The following is a 19,084-nucleotide window of genomic DNA, read 5'->3' as shown; positions in this document are numbered from 1 at the left end:
TAAGACCCGGTCTGATATTATAGTAAAATAAGACCGAGTCTTATATTAATTTTTGCTCCAAAAGACGCATTAGAGCTGATGGTCTGGCCAGGTCTTATTTTCGGGGAAACACGGTATTACAGGATTGAGCTTTGAAAAGGAGGGCCATATTCTCGCTAGTGCCCTTGCCTTTCTAAAGTGGACTTAGCTCATGGTCGGCACGTACCCTGGTGGTTATATGTACCTAGCCTCAAAATTTGAAGTCACTGGAGAAGATGGGACAGTGGGGACCAAGCAAACCCTTTGGCTTTTAGAAGCATCCTGGCAGGGCCGAGCGAACTTGCACATAGCCACTGGTGCCAAGTTAGTTCCCTGGGGCTTTTCCAACATTTGTCTCTGTATTGAATTTTGTACTTATTCCTGAAATAGAGTGGCCACTGAAATCAGGAACCAGAACTGCTGGAAAATACCTTTGGAAACCACTATGGTAGAGAAAAAGTAACTGCCGCTACTTCAAATGCTGGGCTGGATGCCAGCCGATTTCTTTTTAAGAAGGAGCATGATTTACTTTCTCTTCTCTGTGTTAATGCTCTTCCCTGGCACTAAGACAAATGAGCCATTTACTGCACCAGCCACGAGGGTCCAACTTTGAATCCTGTGAGAGCTGTGCTGTCAGGCCTGGTCACAGGATCCCGGTGGAAGACTATGCAGCTGAGAAAGCGGGGCAGTCAGGCAGGCAGTCAGATGCTTCTGCTGTGGCCCCAGCTCCTCCTGTTTGTTTAAGTGACCTTAATGTGCTTCCTCTTTGGGGACCTGTTTTAAATACAGATGCTAACGCCCCGCTTACACTCAACCAAGTGAGAGCCAGGAAACTCACATAGTGCTTGTGACTTGCTTTCACTGCCCACACACACAGCGAGGTCTCACACCGGAGAGACTGAGCTCTCACACCGGAGAGGCCATGTACAGTCACACTCAGATGGCACAGGAGCCGAGCTGCTGTGGGAGCTGTAACTTTGAAGTTGCACACTGTGATGTGATTAAAGCCTCAGACTTAAAGTCCTTCTGTGTGTGGTAACTGGTTTTCCTTTAAACACCAAACTGAAAATAAAAATTGATTTAGATTGGGGAAGGGTTGGAGCAGCAGATCGTAAAGGGAGGAGGCCTCTTTCTTGCAAACCACATGTAACTATGTCACATCCTTCAGTGCCTAAGGGAGAGAGAGATGACAGGCCACTGACCTTTCACTCTCTACTTCTATCTGTTCTTCACAGGCCCTGCCCTCAACACCCTAGAAAGAGGGTATTTTTGACTTTGCTGTGTTTCATTGGAGAAATAAGAGTTTCCGTGCATTAGGTGTTCTTTTTAACCATGACCTCAAGGTTCAAATAATTGGGATCATCTAGCAGATTTCTTAAAATTGTGGCTGGTGAAAGTTTAGTTCTTTGCCTCCGTGTTGCTGATGAAAGAAGTATGGGGAAAGGGAAAAGAGAGTTTGTAGGTCATTTCTTCTTTAAAAAGTTACCATTAAAATTTGAGCTCAATTGATACACCAGTAATGGAATTGACTTTAAAAAAACAAGCAAGAAATTTTGTGCCTTAGGACTTTAAAATATCTTGGCCATTGAAATTGTAGGTTCAATGTACTTTTTGAAAGAAATCTGAGTGTGTGTGTGTGTGTGTGTGTGTGTGTGTGTGATATCAAGAATCCTTTGTTTCCTTAAGGTTGGAAACTTGAGGTGCCATCCTGGTACTTAATTTTGTAGATTCATGGCAACCCTATAACATTTTTTCCCTTATAAACAGCACATTCTTTTAATATTTGAGTGTCAGTGGTGTACTGTGCGCCTGCCATAACCCCATTTGAGTTTCATAGAACCTTATGGGAGATGTGGTGAAGCCCAGATTTTGTCCATGAGACTCCATGGTGTGAACAGCTATTGTGTTTCCCTGAAAATAAGACCTGCCCCAAAAATAAGCCCCAGTTAAGATCGTCAGCCAGATGGACGCATTTAATATGTTATGACGATGTTCCAGAAGAAGATGACATGATTGTATTTGAATAAATGTAGATTTATGAAAAAATAAGACATCCCCTGAAAATACGCCCTAATGTGTCTTTTGGAGCAAAAATTAATTTTTTTTTAAAATTTTATTTTATTAAATTTATTGGGGTGACAATTGTTAGTAAAATTACATAGATTTCAGGTGTACAATTCTGTATTACATCATCTATAAATCCCATTGTGTGTTCATCACCCAGAGTCAGTTCTCCTTCCAGCAAAAATTAATTTAAGACTCGGTCTTATTTTCAGGGATATACTGTGTAAGACCCGGCCTTATTTTCGGGGAAACACGGTAATAAATGGAAGATAGAGAGTTGGAACTTTCAAGTCCATTGCCTTCTCTGGCAGGTCTCAAAGAGCCTGCTGACCCTGTCCTTGGTGGTTCCTGCAGAAGGCAGGGCAAAGCCTGCGTCCGCGTTCTTAGGGTCCTTCCTTCCTCCCTTTCTTCTTTTCCTCCTTCCTTCCTTCCTTCCGTTCGTTTTTCTTTTTCTTTTTAACTGTTAATAACACTATAGCTGTGATGGCAGGAAGGAGGTAACAGGGCTTTAAGAGCGCGGTGTCTGCCTTTTAAAACTTAACGAGTACGTGACAGCGAGAACACCACACGAGAATACAGCTCCTTCTGTTTGCCTTTATATGTGTGTTCTTTTGCCACTTCCTCGTTTGTGTTAGGGGCACGAGAAGAGTTAAGTGAGAGGGGAACGGGCAGGTAAGTCAGTGGGAGCTCCTAGCGGGCTTTATTACCTCGGTGTCCTTTCACAGAGGAGGGATGGAATGACCGCTTTACTCATCAGCAGAACTGAGTACGGATTCTTTTGTTTTCACATGTATTATACGCTGAGAACCTTCTATATAATTCTAAATTAATTGGTCATATCCTGACATGTATACTGTATGTACCTAATATTGGCTATAGTGATGATGTCTTGTTAAAACAGTTTTTTTTTTTTTTTTAAATGTACTGACTCTGCTCTAGCACAATTTTGGGTAACAAACAAAATTACATTCTAAAGTGGTGTCATCAGTGGTCTTTGGAACCCATAAGTTCGCGTAGAATATATTTGAATAGCAGGACAGAACAAACTCATTGTTCCTAGGATATATGTACCTACCACTCATTCATTCTAGTTACTGTGTCTGCAGACATGAGGGGTTTTACAGTCTGCAGTATATGTGTCACTGAATAAGCATTCTTGTTGGTGATGATGTCACCTTCCCCCTAACTTAGTTGAGAACTTGTAATAACTAAGGCTTGGGGTTCTGGAATGTATGTATGTGTCTGTGTATAAATAAATGTAGTTTTATAAAACCTGGCAGCGTTAACAAGTGGTGGTGAAAGATTTTGGCTGTTGCTGACGGCGTTATCATGTGGTTGACAGTTTAAATAAGCAGCCCTGTATCTTGATGAAGTGGATGCATTTAATTGGTTATCTTGGCCACCAGGTATTTTTTGATCAAAAACTTATTTTCTTTCTCACTGTTTGTATTATTTTTCCTTTTTAGATGTTTGTGAGGTATTGTTTTTATAGCTTATATTGAAAACATGCCTTTTCTTTTCCAAGTGGATTGTAGTATAGAGCTTTGTTAATAAAAAAATTAAAATAAAAATGCTAAGGCGGGATGACTTAGTTATTTTTGTATTTTCCTGTAAAAACAGCCTCAGTTAAGTGAGCCACAATGAGCCATGATGTATTTCCTCCATCAGGATGGAAAATAAGCCATTTATTATTTCAGGTCTGACTCACAGTGAACCTGCTGACACTGGGATGTTGTAAAATCATAATCATGAGGAACAGGTTAGGGCAGAAACTTGGATGCTGGGCCTGTGGTTACCTGCTTATTACAGTGTTTTACAACCTGGATGCTTTAGGTTTTCTGGCTCGCTCTCCTAAACCTCACACACTAAATACCCCCTTGTTGTACAATTATTACTTGCCGGTTTTAGATGGTGCCAAATAGACAGATGCCTCACCATAATTACCATTTTTTAATTTCACTGTTGTAGACATATATATGTCGTTATCTCCTCCCTCTCCCCAATGTGCTCGTCTTCTCCCTGCTCTGATATCCTTAGTTAATAGCAACACATGGGATTGCAGAGAAAACCAGTTTTACTGAATACAGTTATCAAAATTGTCATATGGTAGATGTGCTTTATCAATACGCTAAAATTGTAACAGGATTTAGTAGCGAGTCATTGTAATTTTGCATCACAAGTAAGTTTTAGTTTGAATTTTTGACAGCAACTGTAATGTGAAGGTACCAGATTTCCATTGGTGTCAGAGCCACAGGTACTGCTCATATTGCTAGTTTTCATAATGGAAAGAAATGCAAAGTTTCAGTGAGAGGTTAATAAAAGTAAAAATGGGTTCCCCCCACCCCCAAGTTTACTAAATCCTTTGAGTTCTGTCCATAGGCCCCAGGTTAAAAAGCTTTGGCCTTGAGGCATATTTTTTTCTCCCTGAAGAATGTCTTCAGACATCAATTTGAATATATGTAAATCTAGTCTTTCTTGAAGACAGTGCTTTTCTCCTGGTCTTGGTTCAGAAACAGGGAGGAGTGTTTCACTTTGTTTTCCTGGTCAAATGCTGATTAACTCTTTCTAGTCCAAAATGAGCAAACCAGCCTTTATTTTTCAAAGAAGATCACCAACTGTTTTGACATCAAGAGATAGGTTCTTTCAAACAGATATTTTCTCTGGTGCTGCAGAAATGGACTTAACACGAACAGGTGCACGTGTATAATTCTGTACATGTACTGATATATAAAACATGGGAATTACATCCTTTCAAAAGGAAGCATATCCTTCTCATTTTATAATACAGAAAGAATAATAAAGAAAGGAAATAAATTAACCTTGTAATGGCAAGCAGAAGGAAAAATGAACAAGTTTCCAGTTTGGTATTCTACGCTCCAGATGACTTTATATGTTGTGTCACACAAAAGTAATTTTATTTCAAGTCTACTGAGCTTCAAAAATTATGATAATAACTAATTGAATTGGAGTAGTTTTAAGAACATTGAGCTATGTGCTGGAATAAGAAAAAGGCTAAGTTGAAGGACATTTGTTTAATGTTACTCAGATTTAGAAACCTTTAAAAATATCAAAAATCATTTTATTTTAATATTTATTTCAGCTGAGGGTTTTAGAACAGCCTTTTAAAAATCTTCGGTGCCTGCACTGAAATATACATGTACTCCCTTCCCACCTAGCTGTAGGATCCATCATATAAGCTGAAAATTATCTTTAATAAATTAACTGTGATCGTGACAAATCTTATTGCTTTGAAGGGAGAGAAGGAGGCTTTTCCTGAGGTGATACTGAAAGCATACATTTTGCTCTCACTTACGTAATACCTACCTTCAGAATCAGTAAAACATTTGGATGACATTTTAATTTAAAGACATGTTCTTTTCTGAAGATAATTCAAGTAAAAGATGGCCTCGAGAAATCAGTAAAACAGAAATAAAGAATAAGGTGTTTGCTACTTTAATAGGGAGTTAATGCTGTGAGGGGATACGACAGTGACAGATAACCAGAAGTACCCATTTTTGACTTGAAGGATAAGAGATTGTATCAGTCAGCTTTGCTGCGTAACAACCTCAATCTCAGTAGCTTATACACCAATAAGCATTTATTTTTTGCTCCCATGTACGAAGTTGCCTGGGGCATCTTACTCTGTTTCTTACTTTGAGGCCCAGGCTGGAAGGTAAGTAACTATCTGTTCTCCTTATAATGATGTCTGATGTGCAAGTTCCTTTCAAGCCTATTTGTGTCAGGTTCCCTAGCATCTCCTTGGCCAACATAAGTCACATGGCCAACCAAGCCTGAACTCAGGGAGTAGCGAAGTGAACTTGATCCAGCCAGAGGCCATGGAAATAACTACATGGGAACAACTGGGACCAACAGTTCTATTTACCACAAATGCTAAAAATGTTAGCAGCTGAAGGAGCATTTGGTGGTAAGATTATATAATGTAGTACCTCGCTGCCTTTGACTTTTGTTGTTTCCTCTGCCCCAGGACATACCAGTTCAGCGTTTCATGTGACTTTGGGCCAAATTGAACATATCACAGGGGACTCCTTACTATCATGTAAGGGGCAAGAGAGAGGGAAAGAGAATGGAGCTGAGATTTCAGAGATCTAGATTTCAAATCTGGTTCAACTAGAGACCTGTTGGGAGACGCTAGGCGTTCACATAACTTGTCCCTGTCTTATGGCCCTTGTTCTGTAAGATGAAGATGTTGGACTGTCTGTTGCTGCAGTTCCTTCTACCACTAGAATTGAGATTTCGTTCCTTATTGGTAAAATGCACGTTTTATTTATTGGCAACTCCAGTCCACCTTTATGTTGCCAAGTATCAGAAGGGTGTAAAACTTGGAAAACACCCAGGCCAACAAAAATGACTTTAGTAGCCAAAGAAGGTCAAATAGTGGATGAGCATAAAAGTGTTGAGTGTATAGGGACTTATTATCTGTGTTTACTGTACTAAATAAGGTGGAGTAATGACTGCTGAATGCTGTATTTGGGGTTGTACACTCTCCCAGTAGTAGGCTCTGAATTCCCTGAGAGTGGAGACGGTGCCTGCCTATCTCCTCCCTCTCCTCTCTCCCCCTCCACTCGCCCCTCTCCCTCTTGTTCATTCATCCATCCAGCCTAGTACACTGCCTGGCATGCAGTAGAGCACATTTGGAACAAATGAAGTAAGAAGCCTCACATGGGAAACTAGTGCGGATATAGCGTAAAAGTGTCTCCAAGAACAATGTGGGTTTCCTGGAGCTCCTGTTTGGTGACTAGGACGCCTCGTTGTCTGCCTCTGGGGATTTGGAATATTACAGTGGTCCTGGGATTGCCCCCGGGATGCAGACGTCACGGACTCTGACTGCTGGCTGTGTCTCTGCGTTTTGCTAGGCACACAGGGTACGCAACAAGGAGACACGGTCACTGCTCTCCAGTTTTCCAGTTCTTGCACTTGGCAGCACCATGTGTCCTGTAACAGAAGCCTGGACAAGGCACAGGGGAGACGTGCAGGAGGCAGCAGTGACCTCTGGTCAGAAGGGACAGAGGGACCTCTCTCGGGGAAGAAATTGGAGGGCTTTATGGAGAGCCTTTGGGAAACCTGAAGTGGCACAATGTTTGGGGAGCCCAAGTACAAAGTCTGAAGGGAGAGGCAGGTGAGGCAAGGCTGCAGAGACAGGCGGCGCAGACCCGAGAGCCTTGTTGCATAAACTTGATCTTCACCTGATGGAACAAGGAAGCCACTGAGGGGTTTTAAAGCTGGGTCGGGGATGTGGTCACATGTGCTTGTTTCAGAAAGTGGGGAATAGGAATGGCAGGAAGCTAGCCGGGCGGGGATGTGGCCCCTAAGTGGCAGGATGGCTTGGGAAAGGATGGAGGGACAGGGACGCTGGTGAGGAGAGTCCCGCATGGGCAGCCCCTTCCACAGCTTCCCACAGGCCCAGTCGGACACGCCTCTCCCCGCCCTTCCAAAAAATAGAGAACATGATGTGCGGTCATTTGAAACTTCCTTTTAACCTTTTCATGAGCTGACAGAGCTGGTGTGCTACTTCTGAGATGGTGCTACTCCTGGAAATAGTCTGTTTGAGGCTGGATGGCTTCAGGTGACAGGATGGGTGTGGCATAGTCTCTGCTGTTAACAGGTGATGTCATCTCCATTTGGTACACAGGCAACTTGGTATGTTTGCAGCCACCGGGGTCACTAAAGTGATGGATGTTATTTTGATCTTCAGTTTTTATAGTTGCTTCATCTCGCTATCTAACATTTCAAAAAATTGTTTTTACAGTGTTTTGGTTGAGCAGACCGTGCCTTTCAGTAGATTCCACTGTGTTGTGTCAGAATGTCTTTCCTATTGTCCCAGGTTTGTTGGTACTTTTATTATTGTTTGGCCCATGTACATCTTCTAGATGATTAGGTTCATTCTTACAAGGTTTAAACACTTGTCAACTGATACTAAGAGGCATCTCTTAGTGGTTAGTGTTGGCAGCACTTTTGTTATAATTTGTGGCACCTTCTTCACACCAGTTGGTTGTTTTGCCAGCTCTGCGTCTCCATTGATCAGCAATGGTAGTTGTTCCTTTGTGCAGCGGATGATGACACAGTACAGCCTCTGCCTTAAGAAGCTGGCAACGGATGCTGGAGTATTATAATAGGGCAAGTGAGCAGAGAAATGTAAAAGGGAGTAAGTACCTTGGGTTTCAGGAGCTCGAAAGGTCACATTGGGTTGCAAGCAGCAGGAAAACTATGGCCTGCAGTTAAGGTGAGTGCTGAAGTGTAGGTAGCATTTCAACAGGCTGGTGCTGTATTTTGGGCCTGGCAGTGAAGAGATTCAGGGTGGAGGGGCAGCCAGAACAGAGGGACGATGATGATGGTGGGGGGAGAGGGTGGTGTGTAGAGGGAATTGAGTGAGGAGCGCAGTGCAGTGGGAGCTGGATTACCGGCGATAATGCTGGAAAAGTGGGGGCCTTGTCGCCATCATTTCTCCTCGAGAACAGGAAGCTACTAAGTAGGAATTCCTCCTATGTGTTGCGGACAGTAATCCTGTCGGAGCTGTAAGACCAGCTGAGACACTGGACTGCTTAGCATTGTGACTGAGCGTCTGCAGACAGATCGGGATTATCCTCAAAATACCCTGGAAGCATCCGCCTGTTCCTTGATCAGGGAATAAAATTATATGATCAAGCAGTGAATTTGAAGAGTTTTGTTTTTCTGTGTAATTATTTGCTCCTGTAGACGTGTACTTGACTGACTTTTAGTACTGACTTTTTTCTCCAGTGTGTGGTTTTGCTGACTAAAAATGAGGCCTGGATCGTGGGTAGGGATAAAAACTATATATAAATTGTCATTGGAAAGTTCGAGTTACCAATTTTTGTCCACCTAAAAGCATGTTACAAGGACTTTAACTTAACTGACTATAATTCCTTTTCCTGGGGATGCTTGTTCCTTTACTCTTAGAAACTCAGAGTACGCATTTTACAGTTTTAAAAACTGTTAAATCACATGTTTTTAAAGAAAATGATGAAGAACGTTACTACCCACTTTTGTTTGTTTGGTTTTTAGTAGATCAAGAAATATGTACAAGTTTTTAAATTCTAGAAACAGACTTCAGGTTTCTATGGCATTTAACAAATGTGATTATTCATAGCAAATTCTGAAGCAGTGTAAGAACCGGGGGAAAGAGTTTGTGTCAAACAGGAAGCAGCTGGATTTTAGGAAGGAGTTAACATATAGCTGTTTCACCCTCTGTAAAGTTAAATAAATACACTTTTGGTTTCTATCTGGAAAAAAATAACACCTTAACCTAGTGGTGTGTGGTTTGTTCTTCTATATAGGGATGCTTTTAGGGGTGACAGTAATATTTACAAATATGTGAGCAAATGCAGAGCTGTTTGGTTTAGAACCAGTGTTGCCTGACGTTTCAAAGAAGAAAGCTTCCAGCAGAGAAAGCCTTGTGGTGATTGCGTAGTGTTGCCTTTTAGTCATCTACAATGTAGATTGTGGAGCTGCCTGTCCTTTCCTCAGTGCTGGGTCCTTGATGTCCTTGCCTGTTACCAGCAGGACACTGGGCTGACGGCATCTGAATCAATTCTAATGTAGGTATAAAGAGCAAAAAACAGAAGGTAAACATGCTTAGAGAACTACATACAGACCATATACCATGTATTCCAAAGCCTAGGAAGATTAACAACGATCTGGCATCAAGCTAATTATGAGATAATTGAGAGCCGTGTGCGGTCATATGTGCACGTTAATCACCGTGTACACACATGCACGTGCACATACAGAATCTCTGCAGCTTTGCCAGAAGGTGGACTTGTCGGAACAAGTAACATTCAACTCTTACACATTGAAAGCATTAATATTCATGCTCTTGGGTTGCAGGTCTTTATTTTATTTTATTTTATTTTATTTTTTTTAGTGGAAGTTGAAACAATTCAGGCAAACTCACATTCAACATAAATCAAACATTCCAAAAAACCACGCTGGATGTAGTCGTTGGCCCAGACCTGTTTAGGGTCATCTTGGTGGTAACACAGCATCCACTGGAGCCGCCGTCCTCACCGGTGCCCTTCACCAGTGCTCATGTCCGTGCTCTTCCTTCTCTCCGTGAGGCACCTTCCCTGGTGCATGTGGCGCTGCCTGCCTGCGCTCCCCTGCGCACACCGGTTTAGTTGCTATTTCTCTTGGAATTCGGTTATGCATTTTCAGACATGTCTGTGCAGTGGTACTTGTTGTCCCAATTCATAAAAATGAATTAAATATTAAATGAACCCATTAAATGTGAATGAAATAATTATCTTTAGGAAAACGAAATGGAACACTTTGGAAAGACTTAAATTGCTGATAAATTAGGTGTGGTCAGTCCCAAGACTGGGGAAGCACGAAGAATTTTGTAGTTGGACAGCCATGCCCTGCTTAGGGAGAGCCCTCCACTCTGAAATCAAAGTTGTAAATCGTCGGTGACAGTGCATTGTAAGAAAGACTAGAAGCCCAGCCGGAGGGACCTTGCCTCCAAGGAAAGTTTTTACCTTCTCTCAAGCACATTTACGAGTACATTTTTAAGGTAAATGTTTAAGGCTTATATAACATTTTAAAATATTCTGTACTTGAACGTGCCTTTGTTTGATTACTTGACCAACTGGCGTGTTGGTCTGGGTTGGCTTGGGTTGGACTGGACAGCAAACCTGTTTTGACCTCGTGTTCATTGACATTAAGAGCATTGGCTGCCAAAAGGCACCTCTAGCCTACTTTATTTGGGAGCTAGATCGTTTCTCCTTACTACCTTAATATCGAAATGATAGATTTATCTTAAGTGTGTGCTGGTTGAAGATTAAAATGCAAATAGAAGGCATAGGCACAAGTAAGACATTGAGAGAGACTTGGGTTATTGCCACTGCCTTCAGCGAACACTGAGGAAACGGCCTCACGGAGGGTAGCTGTCGCGTGACTGAGGGGGCAGTGCGTGGGTGAGCTGAGTGTGTGGTATGGGCGTGTCTGTGGTGTTCACGTTAGTCCCTGACTCATCCCCCACACAGCTACCTCTCTATGGGGACCTTGAACAGTGTACCAATTCTCAGGTAGTGTGAATAACATACAGAAAATTTTGCTTATGAAATAGATGAGCTTGGTAGTATGGCTTTTTTGTTTTGTATTTGGGACCATCTTTACATGTGTCAACTAAAAATGATATATTGTTAATGTACTCCCAAATCTCTGGCACAAGTCCTGGAAAAAGCCTTAAATGATGGGCACTCCATCATGGCCAAAGGTGGTGTGTTAGGGGCTGATAGAATGCATTGTGTTGGGATGAAATTAAAACATTTAAAAAAATCTAAATGATTTTATGTAGAAAAACATGAGCATTACAAAAGCTGTGTTAGCGGTTGAAGATAAGTATCTCTCCATGGGTGTTTGAAATAATCTTTTGTGTTGCTTATATGACTTCCATTGTCTTTTACATTTATCATGTACTTTGCTTGTGCATCTTCCCCATCCTCCACATTTAATCCTCAAGGGATCTGTGCTGAGTTTTATGCTTTGAACTTAAATTTTTTTCTTGTCCTTAAAAGTGAGACTGGAGAGAAGGAGAAGGAAAGCTTTTCAAATTTCCGTTGAAAGCTTTTGTTTATCTTACATACCTATTCCTTTTGAAAATTTCTCTGTACAGCAGACTTGGTTGTTTGCAAATGACTAAATGCCAGAGAATATGTTGCGATTCGCTGTTCCTTGGTTGCTCATGTCCCCATGTCTTTGCTCAGATTCACCTTCAGAAAGTTAGGGACAGTTAACGTGTAGGTTGGTTATTTAATTTGTAGTTAGTAAAAACAAAGTTTAAAATTTTTTAATCTTATTTGTTTCTATCGTGATGAAACTGAAAAATGAAAAAGAAAAGCAGAATGCTTGTCTTTTTGCTGAGGTTTCTGTGAATTTTTCTGTGTGTGATTTCAAGCGATGCCTCATGACCCTGAAAGCTATGTGTATATAATTTCATTGTTAACAAGGACATCCGTACCTGTCTAGAGTTCCAATCTCCTTATTTTTTAATCTCTAATATTTGAAAATGTAGATAGATCTTTGACTTTTTTTCTAAGATTAGATAAAAGGTCTGAACTGAGAATCTTTTTCCATTTCAAAGCATTTGTCAAGTGAAGATGTTAATCACAAAATTATGCTTGAACAAAGATATGCTTAGTTATTGCTCTTTTTCAGAATAGCAAAGCAAGAGTTACATCTTTGAAAACATGTGCCGAAAAAGTGCAGTCTGACAAAAAGCCATTTAACCACTGAAAATTTTAATAGGAATTCCAAAATCGTAGTATAGTGAAGTAAATGTTTAGTGTGTTGGTCAGTTCAGAAGATTGATGTGTTCAGATTTGTTTGGAGAGTTGATAGTGCAAATTTCACCTCAATTTATAATTGAAAAATACGATCATCAAAGAAAATTTGAAAATTAGGGGAAAGAGGCAACTATGTTTCTTTTTTCTTTCCAGTTTTATTGGGAAATAGTTGACATCACTGTAAGGTGGGTTATTTTTTCCTGTGTAAGTTTAAGGCAGACAGACAGCATGAGGTCTGATTTACATGTACTGTGAAATGGTTACCACAGTAGGTTCAGCTAACAGCCATCTTCTCAGCCGTCTTTCTTTAATGAAACAAAACAATGTTTTAGCAATGCTTCCATTTTCTATGCGTTATCTTTTAAAAGAATCACTGCTTAATGCTACGTATAGAACTTCCCAACTTGCCTTTTTTTGATAAAGTTCAGTCAGGGAATAATGTAAAATATGACTATTGACAGCATAACTGGAAGTGACCTGAGCCGATAAAAATTAGCTTCAAGTTAAAAGCTAAATTCCTCTGTTCATGTTATCATCATTTAGAGAAAACTAACATACTTCACCTTAGGGATTCTCATTTAACGTCTCCCAAAGACTGGGTTTTATGCATTTATAAATTGTCACGTTGTAGAAGTTATAGTCTGGTGACGGGGGGTGGGGGTGGGGTGGGGGGTGGGAATGAATGTAGAGAAGGAAAGGGGGGATTGAGTGATAATGTCAGCCTGTGGGTTAATTTTATACACAGAGGGGACCCACCTCAAGTTCATGTTTCCAAACACCTTACTGGGCAGACATTGATCTCAGGTTTTCTGTTTTTCTCTCCTTTTTCAGCTTTTATTTGTATGGGTTTCTTGAGGAAGAACCACTTGTTGATTGGTTGTTAATTATCTAGAATTTACAATGATTAGGAAGTCTGAATAAAAATCTATTAGATTCAATTTCGACAGAAATTTTAATGCCCAGTTTAGTGGGTTGCCTTTAAATCATCATTAGTGATATGCAAATTGAATTAGAGTCTTGAATATGAAAAGCACTTTAGGAGTAAATTAGACAGTTTGGAAGCTACATTAACTCTTTCAGAGTACTAGGCTACTATTTAGTCAGCCCAAACAATAATTTACGAAGTTTAGCCTATCCAGACAGTAATTTGCAAAGCAATACTTTGATGATGCTAGAAAGAGTTAATGAAGCTTCTGAAGTACCTTGTATTTTCTTGGAGAATCTGATTCAGCATTTACAATGGTTGCATCTGAGGAAAAATGTTTTTAAATTGAATGCCTGTTACAGGAATTGTTGGCTAAATTTATGCTAGCATTTCTTGGTTTTTTATCTTCCATCCTATTCCTGTCCCTTCTTTTGTTTTCTTTCCTCCTTCTCCTTCTCCTCCTTTACATACTCTTTTTTTCTTACTTAATGTGAGTATTCAGCAAGATTCAGTCCTGTGTTTCTCACTGTTCCTTGGTCTTCTCTTCTCACTGGTTTCAGCCAGTTGCTTTGATACAAGCACATGGTTTCTGAGTCCCATTGAGTTCTTGCTGTCTCCTTCTTTTACCTCCCATACGTGCATCTCGACCTGTTTTGTCCTGAGTTTTAGTCTAATTTGTCAACTAGCTGGTAACTGAATAGGCATCTCATTGTTGCCTTAAACTTACCTGCCTCCCTAAAACTGGTCTTCCCTCCCGACTCCATTATTTTTTGAATAGCACTACCGCCTTTATTTCAGCAGTCTGATCCTGGAGCTGTGGAAAAACTGCTCATTAACTCCAGCTTCCACAGTGGAGATTCCGGTGAAGGCTCCCTCAGAGTTCTGCCCCTCTCCCCTTTCCGGTGGCTGTTACGCCCCTCACCTGGCCCACTACCTGAGCTTGCCTCCAGCTTCTTTCTTCATTCTACTCCGGGCAAGCTGTGACACCAAATCCTTCATCTCCTCAAACACTGTCAGACATTCAAGCCACCCACCGTCTGAAAGACCCATTTTTCCAGCTTCCTTTCCTACAAAGACCTCTACCAGCCCACCTTCCATTCTGTTCCTCCAGCTAGGCGTATCCTGTTCTCTGTCCACACTGATCTTTCTAGAACTATTCAGTAAAGAAGCCAGGCTCAAAAAGGTACATTCTGCACAATTCCATTTTTATGAATTTCAGTAAACAACCAGAATTAGTGTTTGTGCTATGAGTCAGAATAGTGGTTACTTGTAGGGAAGGGGCTGCTGGCTGACTGGGGAGGGGAGTGTGAGAGAGCCTCCTGCAAGGGGCCTGGAAATGATACGAGTGGTGGTCACATAGGGCCATACAAATGTAAAAATTCATGGAGCTGTCCACAGCAGATTTCACTGGTTGGGTAGATGTAAGTTAACACTCAGTGAAACAGAGACTGAAACAGTGTCCGCCTTACGAGGCTTGTGGTAAGGCTTGAGGTAAGGCTTGAATGTGATAATATTTAAAACGCTGAGCACAGAGACTGGCACGTGGGGAAAATGCCAAGTCTTTCAGTTAGACACAGTTGTCTTTCCCACTCTGAATGGTGTAGTGGACGTTCCCCAGCTAGACTAATTTTGTAAAGGATTTGACCTTGGAGACATTTTTTGTATTACATTCTTCACTCAAATGTTATTGCCATGTGTGTTGCTCTGTTGCTATTATTGATTTAATGTGGGTACCTGCTTGTATTGTTTGTAGTGTACATTTTTGATTATCAGTAGAAATAGCGTGTGTGGCATGTGATGGAAAGCTTGTAATGGACTTAAAGATTTCCCCCCACACATTGTACACATCAGAAAAAGCACTTTGAGTTTATTTTAAAAGTATTTACACAACAAGCTTAAGATTGGAGTTATTTCTGCGAGTATTGTAGTTGCCAGGGAAGCATCCGGAAGTGGGACTAATGGGACAGCATATTATAATACAATTCAGTGTAAGGAAGACTTTCTTAGCAGAGCTGTTAAAATAGGCTTAAATGATTTTTAAATAAAACGTCTCATGAGATGGTGGTTAGCAGGCTTTAATGTATATATACCAGGGGTGGCAATAAATTGTATACAAGTGGACACTTTGGTCAACGTTGCTCAAGCAGTAGTTCGCCGTAATCAGAAGTGTCTGGATGCTGATGGTGACCACTTTGAGCACCTCTTGTATTGCAGACGTCAAACGTTTATTCATCTTTTGTTGTTGGTAGATATTATTACGATTTTAATAGTTTTTTTCCTTCCTTAAGATGTGTATACATTTTTTTTTGGCGTCCTCTTACATGCATCACCTGGGGAATCTGTACAAATACAAGTTCTGACTCAGTATGTCTGTGCTGAATCCTGAAGTTCTGCATTTGTAACCAGATCCCAGGTGGTGGTGCTGGTCCCCGAACTTGGCGTAGCACAGAGTTAAGGGTATGTTCTGGTTTAGAGATGTGACATCATGAAGGGCGAAACAAGAACAACTTGGCCCATAAAATCTCCACAAATTTGGGTGGGTAATGACCATGTGAACCATATTTGTGTGAATATTCTTGAAAGAATCCAGTCGAGAAAGTATTAACTCTTCTTTTCAAGTATGGGAGCTGTGTGATTTTTTTTTTTCATGCTAGTGGGCAAGCCTGATTGATTTCATTAGTTTGTTTTTATATCGGTGGAAATGGTTACAAATTCAGTCAGAAATTTTAGGGAAAGAACTTTAGAAATAACTTGGAATCATTTGTGAATGCCGTTTCTTAAAAATAAAAAATAAAATCAGAAAACTAAACTGAAAAATAGCCCCAGCAAGACACAGCCCTTCTCCATTTGTCACTGTATTCAGTGAACGATACTTGACAGAATAACCATCACTGTGCTGTATGCTATTTGAAGAGCCAATTTCATCCCTCATGTTCTGCCACTGACTGTGGTAGATTTCCATTCCCCTTCTGAACTGCAACCTCTTTTATTACCTTGTTCCTTTTTGCTTGTCACATTCTGGACTCGGTAGAGGATGATTTTATACACTGTCAGTCTTTGACCTCTGTCAGCCTGTGATTTGAAACTGAGAAAAATCCAACTTACAAATTGAAGATGAGATCCTCCCCTTGGATGAAGCAGTGCCATCAGAGACAGGACTTACCCCAGAGCAGAACCTGTCAGCCGGCCGGCCTCACAGGGTGACGGGAAGAATGTGGCTCTGCCTACTGGCACCCGGGAGCATTCCTTTCTGTTTGGGACTGAAGTACCAGACGCACACATTATTAAATTACTTAATGAAGATTTTGTAGCTCACCTCTCATCCCTTTGCAAAGGCCCATTCAGCCTGAGAAGGGGGTGAGGGCAGAGAAAGCGTTGCTATCACACTGGTGAACAGGGGTCTCAGACGCTCCTTGGGGGGCGTGCTCAAAGGCCGGCTGTTTCTAGACGGCCCTGAATTGGCAGAAGGGAGGTGCAAACTCAAAAGGAGGACCCTTCACTGAGGGGAAATGCAGGGTTTCGGCTTCCGTCGTAACTCGGCGTTGCCGTTTACAGTCCCACACAGGAGACCATTTTAAAGCTATGGTTAAGGGCCTCCGATGATGGGCTGAGGTTGGCAGATCTTAGTAACTCAGAGGGGCACAGCTCAGACCGGCGGACGTGGGCTCCAGTGTGCTCTGTCAGGAGTGTGTGCGTGTAATTGGATTACGTAAATGGTTCCAATAACGAAGATGTTGTCACATCCCTGCCACGCTCTCACTGGGGAGATCTCTGCCTTAGGAGAATGAGAGCACACGTGCAAAAAGGGGTGGCCGCGAACTTTTCTCTCACATCACATCAAACTCTCAGACTATCTGTAATGATAATAAGAATAGCAGTCCTATTGTCATGCTTCACAGGGGGTTGTTGGGATTAAGATAATATCCACGGAAAGAGTATGAACGGGAAAGCATTAATCACATGCACTTATTTGTAAATAACGGTGTAATGGTCTTCCTTACAGTGTGAAACTAGCAGGAGGAGGGCAGTCCATTCCTTTTTACACCATGTGGAGGGAGGTGAATTGCTATTGGCTTAGGAAGGATACGGTAATGGGGAGATGGAGGGAGGGGACAGGTTCTCTTCCTCCTCTTTGGGGTACAGTGCCGTCCTCAGACAGAATGAGGGTGAGAGCACATGATGGGAAGGCGGGGGGATTCATGATGATGAGACGGCCAACCAAGCCCCGTTTGTCATGTGCTAAATATACGCGTGCAGGCTGCATTCTCAGGGAGTCCACATTCCAACACATGTACGTCACACCCATTTTTTAAACATCACTGATAATTCTCGATTTCGCTGTACTGATCTAAGCACTGTGGTATTCAGTAAAGAAAGACTGTAATGCGTACACCATTGGTACTGGGCAGTTGGTGAAGGTGGTCCTGACGGTGGCAGTGGCATTCCCGCCCTTGAGCCGCATGGGCCAGCCTCTGCGCTGTTGGGCGCCTGGAGTATGTGACACGTGACCTCACCCGAACCTTCCTGCCGGCAGGTGCCTATTGTCCCGTTTTATAGTGGAGGAAGCAGAGGAAGAAAGCGTAAGTCATTTGCCCAAGGTCACAGAGCTCGTAAATGCGGGGATTTGAGTCAAGATCACCAAAGCCACATCACTTCCTAAGACTAGTTTTTAAAGTTCTCAAATACAGACTAGCCCACAAAGACTGGAGGGTAGTGTTCAGAAGGCTGACATTTTTACTAAGGCACATGGGGCCACGAAAAGAAATGGTGTCGGGTATTAGTAGTCATGTGTGTGGATTAGAGCCGCCCTGCTCCATGGTCTTGGCCCAGGCTCGCCTGTGGGCTGTCAGGTAAAAAAGGCTCAGGACTCCTGGAAAACAATGCAGTGTCCATTTGAGAGCAGATTTCCTTTTCATTTAAGGAAAGATTAGCTTTCATGCAAATGAACACTTGGTTCATTTGGCCACTCGAGGATTTAAATCAGGTTCCCTAACTCCACCAGCCTTCACTGTCCCTTTGTTGTGTGACAAACACAGGCTGAGACTTCTTCCCTAAGCCCAGGGCAAATTCTGTTGTATTAAATAACCACTGTGCAATGTACTGCATGCTTTTCTACTTACTTATTGGACTTGAACCCCTTCCCCCTCCCCCCAAAGAAATGATGTTGATGTTTGAACAGAGCCTGTCACTCTCCAAAGGAAAAAGGCTCACATGTTACTGTTTTGTAGCCAGCAGTCCAAGTTGTGAAATAAACATACCTTGAAATGAGGCTTTCATACCTCCTGCCTTTTATGGCCTCACTACTTACAGCGCGACCCCTGGACCCCTGGACCGGCCGGGGCATCAGCACGTCCGTCCGGGAGCTTGTTCCAGTCTCAGACCTGACATGAGCTCATGCTGACACGGTCTGCACTTTGACACGATCCTCAGTGATTCCTCTGCGTGTTGAAGTGTGAGAAGCACTGGTTTTTATGGTACTTGGCCCCATCCAAGTTCATGGTTAACCTTATTGGGTGGAGGCCTTTTCCTTCTCTACTAAACTTGTTTCAAGGATGAACTCTTACATTTTTAGAGCAGGGGCCTAAAGAACTGAAGTCTCAAGTGTAGTTGTTTAGCATTGAGGAGCGTTTTGCCATTTCTGGCTAAGTCTGACTTATTAAATCTTTAATTTATCCAACTCAGTTTTCTGTTTGTACTGAGTTTGTGTTCCATTTGTAATGCAAAGCTAGTAGGGTGTTCATTTATCTGCTCTCTTAAT

General features: G+C 41.9%; 1 protein-coding gene and 1 long non-coding RNA gene across 2 annotated transcripts in view; one reads left to right on the top strand and one right to left on the bottom strand.

Moving 5' to 3' along the window:
* FOXO1 (forkhead box O1) overlaps nt 1-19,084 on the top strand; it is an 89,032-nt gene that overhangs the window by 37,055 nt on the left and 32,893 nt on the right. The window lies entirely within an intron of this gene.
* Nucleotides 15,535-18,755, bottom strand: LOC141571057 (uncharacterized). The gene is made up of 4 exons (XR_012495556.1): nt 18,635-18,755; nt 16,490-16,586; nt 16,320-16,411; nt 15,535-15,665 (listed from the first exon to the last, which is right to left on the bottom strand). It is a non-coding gene; the product is annotated as an uncharacterized LOC141571057 (long non-coding RNA).

This window comes from Rhinolophus sinicus, linkage group LG04 (genome assembly GCF_036562045.2).
Source record: "Rhinolophus sinicus isolate RSC01 linkage group LG04, ASM3656204v1, whole genome shotgun sequence".
In the NCBI taxonomy this organism is placed as follows: domain Eukaryota; kingdom Metazoa; phylum Chordata; class Mammalia; order Chiroptera; family Rhinolophidae; genus Rhinolophus; species Rhinolophus sinicus.
Note: the sequence above shows the minus strand (reverse complement) of the source record. Positions and strands in the feature narration are given on the sequence as shown.